The following is a 9,597-nucleotide window of genomic DNA, read 5'->3' as shown; positions in this document are numbered from 1 at the left end:
TCAAGTAGAAATACCTTTCTAAGATGTCAATAAATAGGTCCTGATAGAATGCACTCAATTATTTTTACGTATAACGCACTTATAAGCACGAATGTGCGTACGGGTACCCGGGTACCCTGGGCGGCAGACAGTGTGATTTTTTTTGGGTGGCAACATAAAGGTTAAGTATTTCTGAAATCATGAGCTCTTCTTCTAACAACCGCTAATAGTTGTGCCTACTTTGTGTTGTTGTTGTGCAAATTTCCACTCTAAACTTAATTAACGGCACCACCTTATCGCACAAATTATTATCTTGATAAATTGCAACTTTTACAAACTGTTATGAGGCACGTTGCCAAATGCCGATCATAAATTTGATACCCACTTTTGGTGTTAACAGCAATTTTTTGCATTTTTACACCGATTCACACGTTCGAATTTTGTACGTTACTGTGGACACCGGACCCCGCGCCGTGCCGTGCAGTGACTATGCGACCAACTGGTCGTTAAACGGCATTAGTGGCAACAGCGGCAACAACAATATTGGGCGAGTCGAGCAAACCTCTTTACGCATAAAATGGAAATTCAACAAAAAAAACAACAAAATGCATATTTTTAATTAGTCAACGCATATTTGCATAACTAGCTGTGAATGCTACAACAAAAACATGCCAACAAACAGACAGACAAAACAGCAAGGAGCAACAACAAGGCAGGCGGCAAGTTGGTAATTGCCTAACGATAGGCAAGCTTACATACAACAACAACACGAAAGTCAGGCAATTACCGAACGCAACTGCTAACGGTGGCCAACCATTGCTGCTGCTTCTGCCGCCTTGTTTTATGCGTGTGCGAACGAGTGTTTTGCGCACGCGCAATAAATTTGCCGTATAAGCAACAGCAAAGCAGCGTTTCCAACAAAATGGACACTAAAAATACTTGAGAGTGCAGCTTTATGATTGTGGCGGTGAAGAAAGAATCGCGAAGAGTCGCTGATAAAAACGCAGGAAAATATCCGTGAAAAGAACACGAAGTAAAGGTGAAAAGAGTACATCGCACGACAGACTAAGACAACACAAACAGCAACAAGCAAAAATGGTTGAAAATAAAAATTGTTTGCGGAATCGTACATTCTTGACAAAACGCGCACCTGAGTAGTTGCAAGTAGTAGGGTAGAGACACAAGGAAAATATCAGCAAGTCCACCTAGGCGACAACTCTATCAAAAATATATATAATATTCTTTCTAATGAGGTAACTCATTACATAATCCAATAGACGGTTTCGGCAAATCTTCTCTAACGTATGTTATCTGCTCAATTCCGGTCGACAATCGACGTTCCTTTATGGTCTTAAGCGCACGAATCTGCAACGTGAAATGAATCAAAACATAAAAAATACCTGTCTTCATCTTCAGTCCACTGATTCTTAAATAGCAAAGAAAAACAAATTAGGATCTCTGTATACCTACACCGATGGATCGAAAACAACTGACTAGGTGTAACCGTAGTAAGGCGTAACTGATGCTATTTACAAATAAAAAACAATACCTCAATTTCATCTTCCCTCACTCGGTGGTAATACAACTTCTATGTCCCTAAAGCAAAATATCTAGAGGGTTGAAATCGAAAGCAAACTGCTTCGAATTTAGTCGTGTGCATATATACGGCCATCAATAACAATATTGGAGCAGGAAAAGTTGTGAACATAATATAACCTAAGATGTGAATGGAGAACAGGTTTTGTTGGGGAAGAGACCACTGTCTCAATTTATACCGAAGGGTCCAAAATGGACTGCGGAGTAGGGACAACTCCGGGGATCTTGATGTACATATCTTTATATTCGTCTACCAAAATTAGCTAGTTTTTTCCAAATGGTAGTACTAGAAATAGAGAAGACCTGTAGAGTTCTACTGAATAACTAAAGCAGAATACAGAAAGCATCCATATACACTGATAGTTAGGCGGTATTGCTAGGCTTGTCGTGGCCAAAAAGTAATTTCAGCACACTGGCAGGTCAACTCTACTTATCCAAAATTTGGATTCCCGTTCATACGAACATTTTCAGTAACGAAAAAGCTAAGTAAAAGGCCTCTCTAAATGAATCCGAGTCAGAAATAAAACCGTGCCTGCTGGGAACGATCAAAAGAGAGTTTTTTACTCACTTTGAACAAATAGCTCAGAGCAGATGGAAGTCTCTAACAAAAGACGATATAGCGAAGCATATATGGCGAAAATATGACAAGACTTAAGGATCCAGGTAAATTATATACAGACGTACACTTAATGGGGCATTTGGAAAAGATGTATCAAAAATAGGAATGCCCTACAATAATTTTTGTTGCAAAACTTGACGAGAATAAGGAAATCTATCACAAACCCGACATACTTAGAACTTTTGGAATTAATCAGGTACCAAACCTTAAACTATAACGGAGATAAATAATTTCATTGACGGCCCCTAAGTGTATCGAAATAAAGCACGTAGTGCTAATTGAGCACGAAAGCGCTGTATACCAATAGAGGACGTAATAAGCGATCTCTGAAATGTGGATTTCGCTTTGCGATCGGATTAATTCTCTATTTTTCGTTTATGTATCATTTTTATTACGCCACTGTCACTAATAAATGGGGTCGTGAAAGAAAAGAAATTATTTTTTTAAATTTTTATTCAACCCTCGATATACTTTTGTGAACTGGATTAGATTGACACAAATAGTGAAGAAGAAGAGAGGAGCTGAGTTTGTTTAAAACATAGCGTCTCAGTTTTGAGCCTCTAATATTTACTATTATATATATTAATATACTCTGGGAAAAAAATAGTCAGACTTTTTAATTTAAATTCAATTTTCGCACTGTCGCACACTGGTCGACTTCTTGGGCCAAAAATAAAAAATAAAATTTGAAATTTACCACTGTTTGTATCAAAGCTATTTCTTAAAACACCAGTAAAACTAACGGGAAATACATTTTTACTCTATAACATTCGTAGGGGCTACGAAAAGCGAGAGAAGTGAGACTATGGAAACACGCGGACTGTGCAGTGAAAATAGCTTAGAAATTATCTCTTACAACATATTAAATTGCAATATAAAATCGTGTTCAATCCCCTAAATCGAAATGAGTATTGATAATAGAGGTATATGTTATATATAATAACAAAGTGGTTTATATGAAACATTATTTTGTCTTATTATTTTAAAATATTTGTTTTATAAGTGCCCTTCTGAGTGGTATGTTTTTCTTTAGGCACATGATGTCGGTGTAAACTTTCCCGCCTATATATGTATGTATAATATTATAGTTTTGAATTTTTGGTGTTTAGAAAATGTGTGAAGAAATATCACTTATCACCGAAGCAAAGTCAATGCAGCTTCAGTATCTACTTAGTAAAAGCTTCGTTAACAAAAAAATTGACATTCACTCTGCTATGATAACATTAACAAAAAAAAATACAGTTATATTGAGCAAATAAAGGTCTCCGAATCTGATGTTGAAGTCGAGATAAAAAAATTATTGGACCACAATGCGTCATAACTGTAATTATCGAACTGAATAAGTCCTCTAATTACCTATTATCTATAGAAATATGTGGCTTTAATGGCAAGTTTGGCCAGAGCGAATATAAGCAGAAATTTAAAAATAATAATTTGGATGACAATAATTTATTTGTCAGACTTATACATATGTCCCTGTACAACTTATCATAAAATCGCAAAATGATGAAGAGCACAAACGAATTTTTAAAAACTGCTGATCTTCGTCCAACCGCATTCGTCCCTATGCGCCAGTTTCAATTGTAGAGCTCTCATAAGAATGTGCTGAGTCAAACAATATGGACGTTAAGATGTATCGACTCCATCTTACATGAAGGAACTAACGGTTCGCTACAAATCAGGTCTTGCTGCTAAACCGATTGCTTTTGAGCTTAGATCCTTTCGTCACCAGTCAAAGAAACCATCATGCAAAAGTAAATCAGTTTTAATAAAATCGGTTTTTATTTAGTTGAATAATATTCAAAAAATTCCATTTTTCGTAATTGTTTTTGATAGGTACATCCGTTAGGTGGACAAAACTATAATACTCTGTAGCAACTGGTTACAGGAGTATAAAAAGAGGCGGAAATCGTGGGCCGGCAACTCTCTGTTTTTGCACCACGATAATGCAACGTTTCAACCTTTTCTTCTTATGGCTATTCAGCAAGCTCAAACCACCGCTCTGGGGAAACGTTTTGCGTCAATTGAAGGCATTCAACAGGAATCGCTACGCACATTGAATGCTATTCCGGAAATTGACTTTAAAAATTGTTTCGAGGATTGGAAAAAAACGTTGACAGAGGTGTATTGTGGCCAAGAGGTATTACTTTGAGAGGGATGACGTAGATTTTAATGAGTAAATAAAAATTTTAAAATTATGAAAGAAGTCTTACTATTTTTTGCTCATGCTGGTAGTATGGACAAGCTCACGCAAACAATTTAAGTTTTGCAAAACAAATTCGAACAAGAAAAAACGTTAACTTCGGTTGCACGGAAGCTATATACCCTTCACAGGGGCATTTATGTTAGTAACTATATGTTCAGTTTGTATAGAAGCTATATGCTATAGTTAACCGATTGGAACAATTTCTTCGGAGATTACATTGTTGCCTTAGAAAATTATCTATACCAAATTTCGTGAATATGTCTTGTCAAATGTGAAAGTTTTCCATACAAGAACTTGATTCCGATCGTTCAGTTTATATGACAGCTATATGTTATAGTGGTCCGATATCAGCAGTTCCGACAAATGAGCAGCTTCTTGAAGAGAAAATGACGTTTGCAAAATTTCAAAACGATATCTTAAAAACTGAGGGACTAGTTCGTATATATACAGACAGACGGACATGGCTAAATCGACTTAGCTCAATATACTGATCATTTATATATATACTTTATAGGGTCTCCGACGCTTTCTTCTGGGTGTTACAAACTTCGTGACAAAATTAATATACCCTGTTCAGGGTATAAAAAAACCTTCTCCAAATAACGGTGGAAGAAGCTGCGTCAGTCAGCAGATTAGTGACAGAGAGATTGGCAAATAAAGTGCGCAAGATAATTACAGTCTGTTGCACACGCACTCGCTGAGCAGCATTTGATCACAGGTTGTTGAAATTGCTATTTTGGTTGTTGCTGCTATTACCGCTGCAGCACTGTCGCACAGGTGGACAGCAAATTTTGTGGCAGAAGCGAACCGCGCGTACACCTTGCAACGTGCATTTGGAGCTTAGACGGGCGACTCGAGCCGACAGCCACTCACTGATTTTAATTATCAGCACATTACATCAGTGAGCCGAGTGAGTGCGTCTGTGTAACGTGCAACGCAACAATGACAGCAACAAGAAGTCACAAAAATTAACATCTACCCAGTGCTGCCTCTGAGTAATCAAACAAACAAAAAATCGAGTCAAAGACGAAATGGCAATACAAAAACCGAAGATTACACATGCTGCATGCAACATTAGATTTTGTTTTTGTAGCCATAAGGCGCTCCTCCTTGCGTTTGCCTGTCATTAATTTCGCGCATTCACGCATTTTGCAAAACGAATTTTTGCAGCGGGTTGCGCCTTATTCGGCTTGCCTAGTTAGCTCTTTCGACGCAACTGTTTTTCCCGTTTTTAGTCGCTTTGCGTTTCAAGCGTTTTTATTGCAACGAACTTGCCTTTCACGATTTGCATTGCGTGTTTTTGCGTCGATTGTCGAATTGCTCTTTGGTGTGTTCGATGAACAATTGTTTTTCTTCTTATTGTGCCTATGTATTACTTTCTCGTCGCAATGTAGTTGCTTCGAAATGTTGCAAGGCAAGCTATTCTCTGTTTTACTTTAAATCATATGTCTTTTTGGTCCGTTCTTTCAGATTTTACTATTTCTCACTTTGCTACTTATGCAACTACTATACACAACAACAGTTAGTAATTTGTAATTTGTGTTGTTAGATGGTTTTTTGTTTCCTTTACTGGCTTATGCCGTTAGGTCAAAACAGCGCGCTTTCAATTCTCATATGGGGAAAGTTTCTCCCCAATTCACATTACTAGAAATATTTGTCAGAATCAGAATAAAAAATTTCGCAAACGAAATTAACTGACGGACTTTTTTTTAGTGATCGTAAACCAACAAACAGCTTTTCTCTTTATATTCCGAGCAATCCTTATACGCCCTAAGTTTGCCAAGAAGTGTGTAGCACTCAAAACGAAACATCGGATACCCTATAAAGTATATTAATATACATACTATATATTATTAATGATCAGTGTTTTGAGCTGAGTCGATTTGGCCGTGCTCGACCGTCTGTTCCTCTGTTGATCTGAAACTTAGCATAAATCTATTTCTCCTCAAGAAGCTGCTCATTTGTTCGACCGCCGATATCATCGCTAGAGTATGTATATATGTAGCTGCCATACAAATCAGTACGAAATGTGACAAGGATTATTCTCAAAAGCAATGATACAATCTACGAACAAATTTTTCAGATCGGACACTATTGCATATTACTGCCATGCAAACTGACCATTTTTGTGTGTAAACTCTGAATCAAAATGTTTTTTAAAGAAGCTAACTGAATTATATTGTCATAATTTGTATTTCAACAATCGGTTAGTCGGTTCCGGAACATAGCCTTTCTAGGCTGTAGACAATAAATTTGATGAAAAGAGCTCCTAAGCGCAACGATTAGCTCCTCTATCCCACCCTCTCTTCCCTTTCGGACATTGAAAAAAAAAAAATAATAATAGCAATCTTACAATTTTCACGTCTTGTGTTTCATCCTCTTCTTACTAATAAATAAAGAATCCGTTCTAGATCCATAACTAAGTGTCTCCATGACACTTTCTGTGATCTACAATAAAATTTTCTCTTTTGTAGTACTCGTATCCAACCAAACGGGTTAAATTCATATTCAGCCTTGGAGGAAGCTAATGTTTTTGAAAATCTGTTTCGAGCAACCTGCTGGTGTTGTCTTTTGGACTACGAGCGCATTCCGGGGCATGATTTAGCCTGTGAGATTACAAAGAACCTTTAGATTAATGTAGGGCGTGATAGCCCCAGTATAACTTATAACTTAATGTTTATAAGACAAGGCCGTATATGCTGTTCATAGTATCAGCGAATTATGCATTTAACGTTAGTATTATGACTATCGACTCGACTGAGACCAAGTACAAAGGGACTAAAAGGCCATACAAAATTATTTGTTCGCTCTTTTAGGAATGTACAGTTAACCATCATTGAAATTCTTACTTTTATCTACATCTTCTAACTAACTACTTAGTATAACTTGTCAATTAAGCAGGGATTCAAGCTTTCGGAAACATATTTTGGTTAAAATTCCAAATTCTAATACGTTTCCGTATTCAGATAATAATGACGTGTTTCTCACTGTGGTAAGTAAAGCTTCAGTATTGGAAACCATAACTTGGAAAAATTGTTTTTACGTGAGCGTACTTTAGACGTCCAGATAATTAATTAATATGCAAATATTTCTTTTAGAGAAATAAAGTTTTTAGTTATTATTAAAGACTAAGCATTTTTTTACACAACTATTGCATCGTAACTTGCTGCCGATCATGCTTGTCGCCTTTATTGGCATTTCCTGGGAAGTTTTGACTGCCATGCTCGAACTTAATTTCGATATTCACTCAGCAATTGCTGAACTCCGAAGTTGATGTGGTCGCATGGTCAAGTGCCACTGCAAAAATGCTTCATAAAATTACATACATATACATATGATGCATGATCTGACATAACCAAAGATTTCTGCGGAACTTTGCTTGTCCTTATACTTCCGCGCTCTGCGACTTTCCTATTAGAACCGCAGAAAAATTGTTGTATTTCACATATGAAACGCTTAAAATATTCATTAGTGTTGCATGCAGCACTTCTTACGATTTGTTATAGCCATTGTGCACAGTTAGCAGCGGGGAACACTTTGTCTGGCTAGTACTTAGATGCAACTAATGGCGATCATTGCTCATGGCTGTATTTTCTCCGCTTTTAGCTGGTTGCCGCTCTTCGTCAGTTAACGCTTAATTGTCGGCTATCGGTTTTACATACATACATACTCGTACATACTAAGTATACCATATATGTATGCATGTAGCTATGCGATTTAGCCTCCGCTGTTGATTTGGCATTGAAAAATGTCGTCAAAATTTATTGCCTGCGATTTCCTTTGTGTTCACTAGCGTTACTTTTCGCTTTCGTGAAAATTCGCCGTTTGGTTTTCGCTAAATTTTAGTACACATAATAAGACCAGCGTCATGCAACCCTGCAGGAAAAATAGTCCAATAAATCATATGCTCCTTATATAATATAAGAATATTACGGCAGCAAATTCGAAAAATTCACTGAGCAATTTTTAACAGAAGTTTTGTGCATTTATCCGATATCCATAGATGCCCTCTAATATTAGATGGTTCCTTTCTTACTATGGCAAAACTAATTAAAGCCGATAAATATAAATTGATTAGCCGGAAACCTCCTCCATGAAACTTTTTATTCAAGTTACTCCGATTATTGCGATTACTGTTTCATAGATATAATAGTAGATCTTCATAACTGTTTGAAAAACCTAAATTGACGTACATATATTTTGTTTTTCAATAAGCTGGTCCATGCATGGGGAACAAATTCCACACATTGTGTTTTACAGTAGTAATATTTCTAGACTTTCCGTTGTATATCCTGGGAATAATAAATCGACTCGATTGTTTGATAAAAAAGTGGAAAAGAAAAAGATGAGGGATCCTAAGAAGATTTGTTGAGAATTGTATCGAAATCACTTACTGCGTCTTTGCGATACCAGTTGGAGTTCTATTAAGAAGTCCATGAGAAGTAGTAATCCTTTAAGATGTCTGCGCCTGACGCGAATTTCAACAGAGTACGTATCCTTACTAATTATAGCTCTACGGTGGTTTATAATGTGAGGCCTCCAATATCTGAAGCGTAGCCTTGCCAACTGTAATTGAGGTACTCCATTGTTACTCTGTTGCCTTAGCTTGCTTTCATGCGGTCTTCAAACTAATCTGACGACTCGTTCTCATATATTTCTATCTACTCTAACTACTTATTACTTATAACAACTACGCTAAGTATGGGAGAAGACTAGGAATCAGTAAATCAATAACTCATAACTTTGCAATTTGAAACTATGTCATATCATCTAAGTGAGAACACTCGGAATTATTGATTGTTAAATATCTCATATCCAAACTAATCACGCGTAGCGTTGTTTTATAGGTTATGTCAAGACTTTCCAGTATTGAAAGATAGGAGCTCTGTACCTCTTTCGTATCTCTTTCGTAGGCGGCAGGGAGTTATTTGACAACCTAATATTTTGAAGGTAATCATTACATAAGAAATGCCTTATTCAATTTTTCGCGACGGTCAATCGACGTCAAGGTTTTAGTTCTTCTAACAGACATTCTAGCGCCAAAATATGATCCAAGAGGACCTGGAAATATTATTGAAAATATTAAAATTGAACTGCTTTCCATGGCTGCTGTGCTAGTTTTCTTAGCGCTCGATTTGTTTTCGTATTTTAAATGAAAAGGAGGCCATATAATACTGGTCGATTCAACAAACTTGAG

Source organism: Bactrocera latifrons, unplaced genomic scaffold, assembly GCF_001853355.1.
Source record: "Bactrocera latifrons isolate USDA-ARS-PBARC rearing strain unplaced genomic scaffold, ASM185335v1 scaffold_295, whole genome shotgun sequence".
NCBI classification, from domain to species: Eukaryota; Metazoa; Arthropoda; class Insecta; order Diptera; family Tephritidae; genus Bactrocera; species Bactrocera latifrons.
This window is presented reverse-complemented; position numbering follows the sequence as displayed.